The 14,679-nt window shown below is 39.1% G+C and overlaps 1 pseudogene across 1 annotated transcript; it reads left to right on the forward strand.

The window, feature by feature from the left end:
• Positions 1-7,471: 7,471 nt before the first annotated feature.
• Positions 7,472-8,557, forward strand: LOC145538400 (calcium load-activated calcium channel pseudogene; annotated as a pseudogene). Its single transcript, XR_014076828.1, has one exon. The product of XR_014076828.1 is annotated as a calcium load-activated calcium channel pseudogene (transcript).
• The last annotated feature ends 6,122 nt before the right edge of the window (positions 8,558-14,679 follow it).

Raw genomic sequence — 14,679 nt, forward strand, 5'->3', positions numbered from 1 at the left:
TTGGTGTTTTTCTTTCTGGCTTACTTCACTCTGTATAATGGGCTCCAGTTTCATCCATCTCAGTAGAACCGATTCAAATGTATTTTTTTTAATGGCTGAGTAATATTCCATTGTGTATATGTACCACAGCTTCCTTATCCATTCATCTGCTGATGGACATCTAGGTTGCTTCCATGTCTTGGCTATTGTAAACAGTGCTGCGATGAACATTGGGGTACATGTGCATCAGAGACCTTTTCAAATAGATAAAAGTCTTTTTAAAATCTTAAAAACTTGTCTTGGGAATCCTCTGTATTAAACAACAGGACTTTTAGGAAATTTAAAGCTGTAGTCCTGCAGCAATTTTACAGGGTGCCCAAGGTAGAAAAGGCTTAGGTTTGTGATATTTGTGGGTGTTGCTTTTGTTAAATGTAATAAACTCCAGTAAGATTCTTAAGAAATCCACCATGTTTTTAAGAGAATCGCATTGATGAAAATATCCTCAACTTGGTATAAGAGGGACAAAATGAAAAAAGGCTTTCGGATCTATGAACTACTATGAGCAGGAAGCAATCTAAAAAACAAAACAAATAGAAAACTATTCAATTTCAGATACTAGTTATTGCTTATGTAAAAGAAAGACTGACTCACACAGAACTTGGGAAAAAATAGTATAGAGAGTTCCCACGAAACTTTCACCAAGCTCTCCTCAATAAGAATACATTAAACTTTTTAAAAGTACAATTATCATAACAAAGAAGTTGACGTTGGTACCATACTGTTAACTAATCTACACACCTTGTTTCAGCTTCACCAGTTTTTACATTTGGTATGGCATATTTATTCAATCTCTCTGTAACTTGAAGTATAATTCTTGCAAGCAACATATAAAGTTTTACTTTGTTTATTCCACTTACATTGAATGAAATTATTGATATGGTTGGGTTTAAGTATCCTATCTTACTATTTGATTTTTATTTTCTCATTTATTCTTTGTTTCTCCATTCCTCCTATCATCCTTTTTTTGTGTGTGTGATCATGTATTATTTTTAGTATTTTATTTTGTCTCATCTATGCACTCTTTAGTATTATAGCCAATTTTGTGTTATTTTTAGAAGTTGCTTAAAGTCTTTAGGACTTTAATGTATTTTTCAGTTACCTCAGTCTATCTTCAAATAATATTTAACTGTATAGAGAGTATAGAACCTTACGATTGTACATTTTAATTTACCCACTTCCACTCTTTGTGTTCTTATTACCTTATATTTTCCTTCTACATATACCATAAACTCTACAATGCAGTATTATTTTTTGTTTTAAAACATAAATTTTTCAAAGAAAAAATTATAATATATTTAAAATGTGAAGATACTTTAAAAATTTTTTTTGTAAAAACCACATATTTACTCTTTCTAGTATTCACCATTCCTTCCGGCATATATTGAGCTTTCTTTTAGCCTGAAGAACTTGTAATACAGTTTTCTGAAGCTAAATTTTCTCTGCTGTTGTCAGTCTGAAAATATATTTATTTTGCCTCAGTTTTCCAGTGGTCATGTATGGATGTGAGAGTTGGACTATAAAGAAAGCTGACCGCGGAAGAATTGATGCTTTTGAACTGTGGTGTTGGAGAAGACTCTTGAGAGTCCCTTGGACTGCAAGGAGATCCAACCAGTCCAGCCTAAAGGAGATCATTCCTGGGTGTTCATTGGAAGGACTGATGTTGAAGCTGAAACTCCAATACTTTGGCCACCTCATGCAAAGAGCTGACTCATTGGAAAAGACCCTGACGCTAGGAAAGATTGAGGGCAGGAGGAGAAGGGGACAACAGAGGGTGAGATGGCCGGATAGTATCACCGACTCAATGGACGTGGGTTTGGGTGGACTCAGGGAGTTGATGATGGACAGGGAGGCCTGGCGTGCTGCGGTTCATGGGGTCGCAAAGAGTCGGACACAACTGAGGAACTGAACTGAACTGAAGGACATTTTTACCAGATATGGAATTCTGGGTTAAGTATATTTCTTTAGACTTTCAACTTTTATTTTCATCTATTTGCTGTTGTTTCGTGTATTTGTTGTGCCTTTTTTCTCTGATTTTCTATCTGCTATTTCTCCTTGCTGTCAATATTTGATTGTGATGTGCCTAGATTTTTTTTCTTTGAGGTTTCTTTAACTTCTTGGATTTATGTCTTTCATCAAATTTTAGGACATTTTTAGTCATTATCTTTCCATGGATTTCTTCTTCATTCTTTCTCTCCTTTCCTTCTGAGACTTCATTTAGCTATATATTAAGCCACTGGGTTTTATTCCACAGATTTTGGACACTCAGTTTTTTTTTTTCTTTCCTCACTATCTTGTCTCAGTTTGGATGCTTTCTATTGTCTTTTATTATCTTTAAGTTCATTAATTCTTTTTTCCCCTGCTATATCTGGTTTGCTACTAATCCTATCTAGTGAATTATTCCGGAGAAGGCAATGGCACCCCACTCCAGTACTCTTGCCTGGAATATCTCGTGAACGGAGGAGCCTGGTAGGCTGCAGTCCGTGGGATCGCTAAGAGCCGGACACGACTGAGCAACTTCACTTTCACTTTTCACTTTCATGCATTGGAGAAGGAAATGGCAACCCACTCCAGTGCTCTTGCCTGGAGAATCCCAGGGACGGGGGAGCCTGGTGGGCTGCCATCTATGGGGTCGCATAGTGTTGGACACGACTGAAGCGACTTAGCAGCAGCAGCAGTGAATTATTCTTTTCTGAACTTTTTATGTTATTTCTAACTTTCCTATGGAATTCTTTTGTAATAGATTTTATGCTCTGCTAAATTTCTCTATCTTTGCATGCATATTGTCCAGGGTGAAAGATCTGAGCAATGGCAAGTTTTCAGAGATCTCTTCAAACTTTTCAGCTGAGCAAACAGTACTTTAAACTATTGGTGATCTCTTTCTGTTTTATAGCTTGGTTGCCAATTTTGGGGGTTATTGAGGAGTTTTCTTTGTTCTCCAGTACTGGTCCCAGCTTTTTGTTATTCAGGAGATCTCTGTCTGTCCTGCTGTACTTTTATCGATCTGTGGAGGACAGTTGCCTTCTATTCTGTGGAAACTCATTGTTTGAACAGTTTCCTCAGTTTTTTTCTGCTTCCCCAGCATTTGGAAATGAAATCCAATTGTATTTAAGTTAGGCTTGTGTCAGCTCTCCTAATCTACCCTTCTTATTCTGAGGGCGGCTGTCTTGCACTTAGGAGAGGCCCCTGAGACACATGAGAGGATATGTCTCGGCTCTTCTATTCTGCCCTAGTCATTGACAAATTGCTCTCCAGAATTCTGTGGAAAACTTATCAGAAGAATGGTGAGTGAATACAAATGCACCACTCTTTATAACCTATCTATCTTGTTTTAGTTGTTAAGGTAAAAACGATGGTCTCTTTTGACTCTGTACATCCTAACGGAAAGAGGAAATCTGCAGTCTTCTTTTTTTGTTGTTTATGAAATGAAGCACTGTTTTTTATTAAGCACTTTCTCATGTAATTATAAACTCTCAAAAATTGTAACTTTTAATGTTTGCCACATATCTCATTGGATAGTTTAATCATTCTTTTGTTACAATAGTCAAAGACATTTTTTCCAGTTTTTCCTCTCTTATAAAGGATGTTTTTGTGAATAACCAAAAAACCATTTTAGGTTTCTATTTTTGTATTGTGGTATATCATACAGTGGAAGTGACAAATAGATTCAAGGGATTAGATCTGACAGATAGAGTGCTGGAAGAACTATGGACAGAGGTTTGTGACATTGTACAGGAGGCAGTGATCAAGACCATCCCCAAGAAAAAGAAATGCAAAGAGGCGAAATGGTTGTCTAAGGAGGTTTCACAAATAGCTGAGAAAAGAAGAGAAGCGAAAAGCAAAGGAAAAAAGGAAAGATACACCCATTTGAATGCAGAGTTCCAAAGAATAGCAAGGAGAGATAAGAAAGCCTTCCTCAGTGACCAATGCAAAGAAATAGAGGAAAACAATAGAATGGGAAAGACTAGAGATCTCTTCGAGAAAATTAACGATATCAAGGGAACATTTCATGCAAAGATAGGCACAGTAAAGGACAGAAATGGTATGGACCTAACAGAAGCAGAAGATATTAAGAAGAGGTGGCAAGAATACACAGGAGAACTATACAAAAAAGTTCTTCTTGATCCAGATAATCATGATGATGTGATTACTCACCTAGAGCTAGACTTTGTGGAATGCAAAGTCAAGTGGGCCTTAGGAAGCATCACTATGAACGAAGCTAGTAGAAGTGGAGGTAATGGAATTCCAGTTGAGCTATTTCAAATCCTAAAAGATGATGCTGTGAAAGTGCTGCACTCAATACGCCAGCAAATTTGGAAAACTCAGCAGTGGCCACAGGACTGGAAATGATCAGTTTTCATTCCAGTCCCAAAGAAAGGAAGTGCCAAAGAATGTTCAAACTACCACACAATTGCACTCATCTCACACGCTAGTAAAGTAATGCTCAAAATTCTCCAAGCAAGGCTTCACAAGTACGTGAACTGTGAACTTCCATATATTCAAGCTGGATTTAGAAAAGGGAGAGGAAACAGAGATCAAACTGCCAACATCTGTTGGATCATTGAAAAAGCACAAAAGTTTCAGAAAAACATCTACTTCTGTTTTATTGACTATGCCAAAGCCTTTGACTGTGTGGATCACAACAAACTATAGAAAATTCTTAAAGAGAAGGGAATACCAGACCCTTACATGCCTCCTGAGAAATCTATATGCAGATCAGGAAGCAACAGTTAGAACTGAACATTGAACAACAGATGGGTTCCAATTAGGAAAAGGAGTCCGTCAAGGCTGTATATTGTCACCTTGCTTATTTAACTTATATGCAGAGCACATCATGAGAAATGCTGGACTGGAGGAAGCACAAGCTGAAATCAAGATTGCCGAGAGAAATATCAATAACCTCAGATATGCAGATGACACCACACTTATGGCAGAAAGTGAAGAAGAACTAAAGAGCCTCTTGATGAAAGTGAAAGAGGAGAGTGAAAAAGTTGGCTTAAAACTCAACATTCAGAAAACATTAAAAAATCATGGCATCTGGTCCCATCACTCATGGCAAATAGACGGGTAACAATGGAAACAGTGAGAGACTTTATTTCTGGGGGCTCCAAAAGCACTGCAGATGGTGACTGAAGCCATGAAATGAAAAGACACTTGCTCCTTGGAAGAAAAGCGGTAACCAACCTAAACAGCATATTAAAAAGCAGAGACATTACTTTGCCAACAAGGATCTGTCTAGTCAAGGCTATGGTTTTTCCAGTAATCATGTATGGATGTGAGAGTTGGACTATAAAGAAAGCTGAGCACTGAAGAATCGATGTTTTTGAACTGTGGTGTTGGAGAACACTCTTGAGAGCCCCTTGGACTGCAAGGAGATCCAACCAGTCAATCCTAAAGGAAATCAGTCCTGGGTGTTCATTGGAAGGACTGATGTTGAAGCTGAAACTCCAATACTTTGGCCACCTGATGCGAAGAACTGACTCATTTGAAAAGACCCTGATGCTGGGAAAGATTGAAGCGGGGAGGAGAAGGGGACAACAGAGGATGAGATGGTTGGATGGCATCACTAAGTCAATGGACATGGGTTTGAGTAAGTTCCGGGAGTTGGTGATAGACAGGGAAGCATGGCATGCTGCAGTCCATGGGGTCGCAAAGAGTCGGACACGACTGAGCGACTGAACTGAACTGAACTGAACATCATATGTACATGCGAACCCTATTCTACTTTAAATTCAGTAACACGTTCTGAGTTGGGAGAAAGCAGATACTCAATAAATACATTTTATCAAAGCTTCCCTGAGTAAAAATATTCATTAACTTTATAAGCATGTTTTTAAACTACAAAGTGTTACATAAATATACCAGAAGAAGGAGAAGGATGGTTGGTGGACAAATACAGAAGATGTTCCATTTGCAAAAATCTGTCAAGATTGAATTTCCAAGGAATAAAAAAATAGCAGAGCATGGAATTTAACCTGCATCCCATGAGTGGGTCTTAGATAGTTCATAAATAACCTACAACAGCATACACAATGTAAGTGTGTTTTCATTTATTTCTTGGGAAAAACTCCATAATATGCATTAATTATCAAATAGGTCCATGACCCTAATGTTATGAAGAAGACCTGCCATAGAGTTTCCATATTTAAACAGAAAGTAAGACCTTGCCAGTGTCTTAACAGAGTAGGTGTATCAGACACTCGAAAATAATCAAAGTAAATGTCAACACTGAAAGTATAGAACACATACTACTTTACTAAGGAGACAACATGAAGTAGCAGCTTAGGTTGGGATGCTACCCTTCATCAACAGTTTTACAGATCTATGCAATCAAGACAATTATCTCTCACCTTCTGTGTCTTTTTTTCTCTTTTCCCTGCTTCCATATGCTCAGTCTCCATAGCCCATTGGTTCTTCCTAGGACTATATTAAGAAATGTGAGGGTCTCAAACTAATAATTTTCTTCCCATCCAGCTTTTTAATTATTGAGTAGTTAAGTATTGCCTATCTATTGTTTCAGAATTTTTGTTTAGTGTGATGGGTGAAAACATGTGCAATTATCTACAATTTTAGAAACCCAACAACATCTTGGGAATCATATGAAAACATTTAAATGTTAGATGAAATAAGCCTCTTATAACTAAACAGAATTACTTCATGCATTATTTTATTCCAGAAGCATGGTCTTTGTACATGTAATTAGTTAAAATGAAGTCATTCTGGATTAGGGTGGGCCATAATTCTAGTGTGTGTGTGTGTGCTCAGTTGCTAAGTTTTTGTGACCCCATGGACTGCAGCCTGCAGCCTGCAGTCCATGGGATTTTCCAGGCAAGAATATTGGAGTGGGTTGCCATTCCTTCTCTAGGGAATCTTCATGACCCAGGGATCAAACCAACATCTCCTGTATTGGCAGGCAGATTCTTTACCACTGTACCACCTGGGCAGCAGAAGTTGACGTGAGACATGCTGGGAAGAAGGTCAGATAATTATGGAGACAGATGGGCATGATATGGCTTCAAGGCGAGGAACCAAAGATTATGGGCAGGCACCCAAAGCAAGGAAAGAGGCAAGGAAGGAGTCTTCCCTGTTCCCTTGAGCCTTCAGACGGAGTATGGCCCTGCTGACACCTTGATTTTGGACTCTGACCTCCAAAGCAGTAAGTGTTTCTGTTGTTGTGTCTGTGGTTCTTTGTTATAACAACTCTGGAAAACTAATACATAAGCCATATGTAAAACTTGTCTTAAAGTGTATAAGTTATAGCTATAAGAAAGTAAAAGCATTTTGCCTTCTAAGAGACAAATTTCATCCCTATCATTTTTGGACCTAATTTTTGCTTTTGAAAGAGATCTGTGAAACATTTATACAATTATAACCAACTGTGTTCCTGATTTCCACAGTTTTCTCAAGTTGTATTAAGAGTGTGAGCCTCGAGACAGACTGGAGTGTGTTACTCCGCGGTCCTGAAATCTAGGAAAATCGTTTTCGCCTCAGTTTCCCTGGCTGTCAAAGGCTTCCCCCCGGAGGGTGGGAGTGCAGAGAGTGAAATGCGAGATGAGCACGATGTTCGCAGACACGCTGCTCATCGTTTTTATCTCCGTGTGCACGGCTCTGCTCGCCGAGGGTATAACTTGGGTCCTGGTTTACAGGACAGACAAGTACAAGAGACTGAAGGCAGAAGTGGAAAAACAGAGTAAAAAATAGCGGCAAGAAGAGAAACTGAAGAATAACAACAGAGATCTGTCAATGGTTCGGATGAAATCCATGTTTACAATTGGCTTTTGTTTTACTGCCTTAATGGGAATGTTTAATTACATATTTGATGGTAGAGTGGTGGCAAAGCTCCCTTTCACCCCCCTTTCCTATATCCAAGGACTGTCTCACCGAAATCTGCTAGGGGATGACACTACAGACTGTTCCTTCATCTTCCATGTACCATCATACATGTACCATGTCGATTCGACAGAACATCCAGAAGATTCTTGGCCTTGCCCCTTCACGAGCTGCCACCAAGCAGGCAGGTGGATTTCTTGGCCCTCCACCTCCTTCTGGGAAGTTCTCTTGAAATCGAGAAGAACCCTATATTTCTGTCATTCTTTTCAGATATTCAAGTCAGACCCAGCAACTGTTTTACAGCAAGAGCCATAGGCAGCCTTAGCATTTGGGCTAATTTCTAGATTTGAGTTATTTTTAGGCTTTTTGGGGGGTATAATTTGAATAAGAATGGTACCTAACAAATGTGATAGTGCTTTTGGTCACAGATTAATTTTTTTTAAACAACTGTGTTGATTAAATAAGCTCAGGTGATGTTTATGTAATGAGAAACAAATTTGTATTTTGCTTACATGAATATTTCTATGGGGTCAACTTTCAAGTATGTGCTGTGTGCCATGTATCGTGGAAGTTGGCTCTCCATGAGCATTTTGAGATCTGGAAGAAAAATTTAGTTTATGTAACTCTTAATTGAAACTATATGTTGTGTTTTTATTTTTAAGCCAAATATATGACCTGAGATCTAATAAAAGAGGCTAGAATTTTACTTAAAAAAAAAAAAAAAAGAGTGTGAGCCTCAGTTTAGCTCTAGAATCTGCATTTTCATCTTTTCATTTTCTCACATTCTTATGAAATAGAACAATATGCAAGCAAATTTTTAAATAATTACACAGCTTAGCTGTTACACAACTAAGTTGAGAAATTGCAAAATGGAACTGTTGGTTGGGAACGACTCCACCAAGTTTTGAATCAAAGTATTCATTTGTAAAAAGTCCTCAACTGGAATTTTAAAAACAGTTTAAGGATGAGAATATACAATGTACTGAAGGAGGAAGTGCAAAATTGAATGGACTAAAGTCAAGCTCAGCTTAACAATCAAGTAATTCTTTTTTTAACTTGAGTGATAATTGACATATAACATTATGTTAGTTCCAGGTGTACAACATAATGATTTGTAATATATGTGTATTGTGAAATGATGACCACAACAAATCTAGTCAACATCTATCACCACATATAGTTACAAACTTTTCTCCTTTGTGATGAGAAGTCCCAAGATCCACTCTTTCAGCAACTTTCAAACGCACTATACAGTATTACTAACTATAGTCACCATACTTTACATTAAATCCTGAGAACTTATCTATTTTATAAATGGACATTTGTCTCTTTTGACCCACTTCACCCATTTGCCCATAGCCCAAACCCCCACCTCTGGCAACGACTAATCTGTTCTATCTATGAGCTTGTTTTCTTCCTTAAGACATCATATATAACTAAGATCATCAGCATTTGTCTTTTTCTTTCTGACATATTTCACTTAGTATAACACCCTCAGTTCAGTTCAGTTGCTCAGTCGTATCCGACTCTTTGCCACCCTGTGGACTGCAGCATGCCATGCTTCCCTGTCTATCACCAACTCCCAGAACTTACTCAAACTCATGTCCATTGACTCGGTGATGCCATCCAACCATCTCATCCTCTGTCGTCCCCTTCTCCTCCCCGCTTCAATTTTTCCCAGCATCAGGATCTTTTCTAGTGAGTCAGTTCTTCGCATCAGGTGGCCAAAGTATTGGAGTTTCAGCTTCAGCATCAGTCCTTCCAATGAATGTTCAGGACTGATTTCCTTTAGGATTGACTGGTTGGATCTCCTTGCAGTCCAAGGGACTCTTAAGAGTCTTCTCCAACACCACAGTTTAAAAACATCAATTCTTCAGTGCTCAGCTTTCTTTATAGTCCAACTCTCACATCCATACATGACTACTGGAAAAACCATAGCTTTGACTAGACGGAACTTTGTTGGCAAAGAAATGTCTCTGCTTTTTAATAAGTTGGTCACAGCTTTTCTTCCAAGGAGCAAGCTTCTTTTCATTTTATGGCTTCAGTCACCATCTGCAGTGATTTTGGAAACCCCCCCCCCCCGCCAAAAATAAAGTCTCTCACTGTTTCCATTATTTCCCCATCTATTTGCCATGAAGTGATGGGACTGGATGCCATGATATTCGTTTTCTGAACGTTGAACTTTAAGCCAACTTTTTCACTCTCCACTTTCACTTTCATCAAGAGGCTCTTCATCATTTTCTACCATAAGTGTGGTGTCATCTGAATATCTGAGGTTATTGATATTTCTCCCGGCAATCTTGATTCCAACTTGTGCTTCATCCCACCTGGCATTTCACATGATGTACTCTGTATATAAGTTAAATAAGCAGGGTGATAATATACAGCCTTGACGTACTCCTTTTCCTATTTGGAACCAGTCTGTTGTTCCATGTCCAGTTCTAACTGTTGCTTCCTGACCTGCATACAGATTTCTCAGGAATCAGGTAAGGTGGTCTGGTAGTCCCATCTCTTGAAGAATTTTTCATAGTTTTTTGTGATCCACACCGTCAAAGGCTTTGGCATAGTCAATAAAGCTGACGAAGATGTTTTTCTGGAGCTCTCGTGCTTTTTCAATGATCCAGCGAATGTTGGCTATTTGATCTCTTGTTCCTCTGCCTTTTCTAAATCCAGCTTGAACATGTGGAAGTTCATGGTTCACGTATTGCTGAAGCGTGGCTTGGAGAATTTTGAGCGTTACTTTGCTAGAGTGTGAGATGAGTGCAATTGTGCAGTAGTTTGAAGATTTTTTGGCATTGCCTTTCTTTGGGATTGGAATGAAAACTGATCGTTTCCAGTCCTGTGGCCACTGCTGAGTTTTCCAAATTTGCTGGCGTATGGAGTGCAGCACTTTCACAGCATCATCTTTTAGGATTTGAAATAGCTCAACTGGCATTCCATCACCTCCACTAGCTTTGTTTGTAGTGATGCTTCCTAAGGCCCACTTAAGTTCGCATTCCAGGATGTCTGGCTCTAGGTGAGTGATCATATCATCGTAGTTATCTGTCTCAAGAAGATCGTTTCTGTATAGTTCTTCTGTGTATTCTTTCCACCTCTTCTTAATACCTTCTGCTTCTGTTAGGTCCATACCATTTCTGTCCTTAATTGTGCCCATCTTTGCTTGAAATATTCCCTTAATATCTCTCAGAGTCAACACCTTCAGAGTCAATCTATGTTGTGACAATGTATGTTGTGACTCTAAAATATGGAAATATGGCAAAAATAAGGATTTCCTTATTTTTTATGGCTGAATAATATTTCATGGCATGTATAATACACACACACACACACACACACACACATCTACTTAACATTTTCTTTATCCATTCATCCTTTGGTGGATACCTTTGTTGTTTCCACGTATGGGCTATTGTGAGGAAGGCTGCTATGAACGTGGAAGTGCCAATATCATTTCAGTCAGTGGTTTCATTTCTTTCAGTAAATACTTAGAAGCATAACTGCTGGACCATATGGTAGTTCTATTTTTAATATTTTGAGGAACTTACTGTACTGTTTTCCATGGTGACTGCACCCCCACTAACATCCCTACTAACAGGGTAGGAGGGTTCCCTTTTCCCCCAAATCCTCACCAGTACTTGTGGTCTTTTTAATGTTCACTATTCTGACAGGTATGGGAACTTTTCCTTTCCTGAGCTGTCTTCAGTTCCTTTGTAGCTTGGGCTGGCCCAGGAGTTCCTGCAAGCTCTTGGTAAAGTATCTGGCACATATCTGAGCTGGGAGGAATGAAGGGCCTAATATTTAGAAAATAGCCATAACTGAGCAGAGGACCACCTGGGCCAGAAAACACAAAGGAAGACAGATGAGGAAGGGACAGTTAAGGACTTTGGGAAGGTCATGTACACACTGCTATATTTACAGTGGATAACCAACAAAAACCTATCGTATAGCACATGGAACTCTGCTCAGTGTAGTGCGCCAGCCTGGATGGGAGTGTTTGGGGGAGAATGAATACATGTATATGTATGGTTGAATCCTTTCATGGTTCACTTGAAACTATACATCATTGTTAATTGGCTATACTCCAATACAGAATATTTTTGGTGTTAAAAAATAAATTTTAAAAATGAATTAAATGGTAAAAAAAAAAAGAAAAGAATGCGGAAATCATCATCATTATCACTGAGGCATTATACAGGGAGCTCCACTGGCCTCGTCCTGCTGAGTGCCTCACCTGCACGCTCCTCTGACTGTAGACGTCAGCCCAGGCTGCTGTGGGGGCAGTGTGACCAGGAGGATGCTGTCTTCACCACAGAGGCCACAGGAGAGACCGCATTTCTGAGGAAGCTTTTCCCTTATGGGCACAAGGCCCAGCAAGCCACACCTTTTCCTTTCTTGGAGAGATGTAAGGGAGGGGTAGAGAGGAAATCTGAGACTGGTGATTCTTAAAGATGTAGAGATTTATGAGGATTTAAATCACTTCAGCGAAGTTTACCATATGAGGCAAAAATTTTAATTTTATTTCATGCTACTCAAACCATAGGTGCTTGTGAGGAAGACCAGAAAAATGAACATTTTTTCTGTTCATGTGAGTTGCAGTGTGAATGACATTTACAGATCCCCTCTATACATGTATAGTAACACTTTCAAAGTTTTACAATACATTTGTTTTCTAAGCAAGGAAGTAAACTCTGAAAAGAAATAGACCAAACTCATGTTTAATGCATCGTGTAGAATGCAGGACTCACAACACACAAGGCGCAGTATTTAATAGTGGAACAAGTTAGAGCAAGTGCTAAAATCTCATGCTTGAAGGACTTCAAATTGGCCACTATGAGGACAAGGACAGATTTTTTTTGCCTGGAAGAATGCATTGTTCACTTTGACAGAAAAGCAGATACCACTTATTTCTGTAGAAATTATAAATAATCTCCCTTGAATTGTCAAAACAAGGCAGCTATGTCATCATATTCTTTTAAGAATATTTATTTATCTATTTGGTTTCACCAGGTCTTAGTTGCAGCATGTACACTCTCAGTTGTAACATGTGGGATCTAGTTCCCTGATCAGGGATCCAACCAGCCCACTGCATTGAGAGCAAGGAGTTTTAGCCCCTGGACCACCAGGGAAGTCTCTATCATAATAATTCTTAAATTTGGGAAGTTTCAATCCCATCACAAATTTTTAATAGGCTTATAGACATTCATTGGTAAGGACAAGATTAAATAGGACAATTAACTTGACATCAAGTTAATTGTCAATCTAATTGACATCAAGTTAATAATTATTTAAGAATTTATTACCTGTTAAGACCTTTTTCCAGGTGCTGTAAATCTCTAGCACTAAGTACAGTTCTTCACACCCACTAAAGATTCATTTGTCTTGTTGAATGAATGACTAAGCCTCATGTCTAAGGTGGAGACAAGACTCTATGGATAAAGTTTAATTTGGATAGGATTTTGAAAGGTGGAAGGAATTTGGATATGAAAAATGAATGGGGAGGGCATTTGAGAGGAAGAGACATGTTTTAAAGGAGTAGAAGAGGCACAGGACACATTCAGTGGACAATGATGAAATTAGTTTGACTGGATCAGGGATGTTGGGTACCAGTTGTGGGCAACATCAGGGAGCTTCAGACAGAAGCTGACCTGGGGTAGCCCAGCTTCCATTGCCAATCTGAGGAGTTTGGACTGTATGTTAACAACACGAGTGTCATAGAGATAACTGGTTGGGTTACATGATCAAAGGGGTCTTTGAAATGACAATGAAACTTTTAATACTAGTATGTCCACTGTGGGTAGGAGTAGGAGTAGACCAAGGAAACAGACCAATCACAGGGTTATTGCTGTAGCATGTTCATTTCTTTTTATTTATTTTTTTGTATTCTTAAAAAAATTAATTTGTTTACTTTTGGCTTTTCTGGGTCTTCATTGCTGCACGTGGGCTTTCTCTAGTTGCAGTGAGTGGGGGGCTACTCTCTAGTTGCAGAGCAAGGGCTTCAGTCATTGTGGCTCATGGGCTTGGTTGCCCCATGGCACATGGAATCTTCCTGGATCAGGGATTGAACCCGTGTCCCCTGCATTGGCAGATAGATTCTTAACCACTGGTCAACCAGGGAAGACCCATTTCCTTTTATTGACCTTAAGTCTTTGAGGAGAAGAATTTTACCTTTGTATTTTCATCTCTAGCACAGTGCCTGAACATCAGAGGTACTAAGTGTATGTTAGTTTATGCCTGATCTTTTTTTTTAGGATCCACCCTAATGATCTTCAGTTCAGTTCAGTTCAGTCGTTCAGTCGTGTCTGACTCTTTGCGACTCCATGAATCGCAGCACGCCAGGCCTCCCTATCCATCACCAGCTCCCAGAGTCTACCCAAACCCGTGTCCATTGAGTCGGTGATGCCATCCAGCCATCTCATCCTCTGTCGGCCCCTTCTCCTCCTGCCCCCAATCCTTCCTAGCATTAGGGTCTTTTCCAGTGAGTCAACTCTTCGCATGAGGTGGCCAAAGTATTGGAGTTTCAACTTCAACATCAGTCCTTCCAATGAACACCCAGGATTGATCTCCTTTAGGATGGACTGGTTGGATCTTCTTGCAGTCCAAGGGACTCTCAAGATGATCTTATGTAACTTTAATTACCATTTTATTTATATCATTTCCTTTTAGATTCCACATACTTTATGCCTGATCTTAGTCAGCTGTCCTGGGAATGGAAAGAACGGGATCCATGAATTTGTTTATTAAACAAGCAATAAAGTAGGGACCAACTATATTTCAGGCACTATATTTAAGAGATGATCAACAGGACTTAAGAGT

The sequence above is a fragment of the Giraffa tippelskirchi genome, chromosome 2, assembly GCF_054371585.1.
Source record: "Giraffa tippelskirchi isolate mGirTip1 chromosome 2, T2T-mGirTip1v1.2.pri, whole genome shotgun sequence".
NCBI classification, from domain to species: Eukaryota; Metazoa; Chordata; class Mammalia; order Artiodactyla; family Giraffidae; genus Giraffa; species Giraffa tippelskirchi.